At 54.3% G+C, this 1,503-nt stretch overlaps 1 pseudogene; it reads left to right on the top strand.

Moving 5' to 3' along the window:
- The first annotated feature begins 405 nt into the window (after positions 1 to 405).
- On the top strand, positions 406 to 1,114 carry LOC100607703 (annotated as a pseudogene).
- Positions 1,115 to 1,503: the final 389 nt, after the last annotated feature.

Here is a 1,503-nt window from a genome sequence, read left to right as displayed (position 1 = left end):
AACTCCTGGCCTCAAGCAATCCTTCCATCTTGGCCTCCAAAGTACTAGGGTTACAGGCATGAGCCGGGGCTCCTGGCCTAACTAATTTCAGAGTTAAGAATGTTTGGACTCTATTTTATAGTAAAAAAGTTAAAGCTACCTTCCCCTAGATAGCCAAATGACTCTCAGATGAGCTTGTGAGACAGTGCTTTAATTTAATATTGAAAGAACTTTTTGCTTCCCCTCCTCCAAGTTTTAATAATTCTTAACAGAGGGAAACAATAACAAAATTTTTGCTGTAGTGGGTATTAAAGAAGGGAAAACAATCATGAACGCTGGAGTCAAAATGCCCAAGGAGCGGAGGCACCAGGGTTCTCCACCTGGTTTGGAGGCGCACCAGCAGTGTGACCTGGAATCTGATCTCACTGGAGCTCAGTGTCCTCATCTATAAAATGGGCTATTGAACTACACACTTGGCATGACTGTGCCCTAAAGCTCATTTTCAAAATAAAAAAAAAAAATGCCACTTCCTTTTTCCCACATTAACCCTGAGAGAGAAAGGGGAAGCGGGAAGCCCGCACGTGGAAGCAATTTACTGCAGACGTTCCTGGGCTGGGAGAGGAGCCTTCTGACTGCTGCAGAGACCATCACCCGGTCCTGCACCTTTACCGGAGGTGCGGAGAACTGCTCGGCGCGCACCGGGCTCGGGCGTGTTCACGGGCTGCGCTGCCTCCGCTGCGCGCAGGACAGGAGTCGCCGGAGGCCGGTGGTGGATTTCCTCCCCGCATCTCACCTCTCCGTCCAAAGTCAAATTGCTCTTTTCTCCGCCCACGCGGGCGTGGCAGCTGATAACCGGCCGCTGGGCGTCCCCGCGCCTCTGGGGGCCCCGCCCTGCAGCTATCTCCGCGGCCCACGCCGCCGCGCCTACCTGCAGGGCTGCTCCCCCGCCCAAACCGCCGCGGCGCGACGTCGAGCCATCCCCGCAAAGCTGCACCCACCCTGGAGGACCAGCCCCTCTAATGCAAGGCCAGGACCTCCCCGGGCGGCTGCTGCCGTGAGCCACCCCTGTTTTGTGAAACACACACTGCGGTTTCAGGCCGCACTTGCCCGTTGCCATGGGCGTTTTCTATGTTGACACAAGCAGGGACACGGAATCCCTTGACTTTGAGTTGCAGATCGTGGGTGTTGGCGTCTCCGCTGCGTTACCAGGAAGGATGGAAGGGGCTTCAGCCTCCATTCTCACTTTCCTTCTCAAGGAGTTGGCTAAGCATCAGGAGTTTTCTCTTAGGCTTCTCTCAGGTCCCCTTTCCCTGAGAGGTGAAAAGTTTTTCAGAAAGGTGAGCAGCTTTCTCTTTATTCCCAGGGACCACTTCACACACCCCTTTTTTGCCTCCAGAGTAGATGGAACCGTGGAACCATGGAATCTTGCCCTCTGGTTGTGTCTGTCATCTCCTCCTGGGACCAGAGCCACAAAAGCCACAAAAGACCCAACTCTCTCCAGCGTGCAGGCATCCCAACTAGAGG

Source organism: Nomascus leucogenys, chromosome 1a (genome assembly GCF_006542625.1).
Source record: "Nomascus leucogenys isolate Asia chromosome 1a, Asia_NLE_v1, whole genome shotgun sequence".
NCBI classification, from domain to species: domain Eukaryota; kingdom Metazoa; phylum Chordata; class Mammalia; order Primates; family Hylobatidae; genus Nomascus; species Nomascus leucogenys.
Note: the sequence above shows the minus strand (reverse complement) of the source record. Positions and strands in the feature narration are given on the sequence as shown.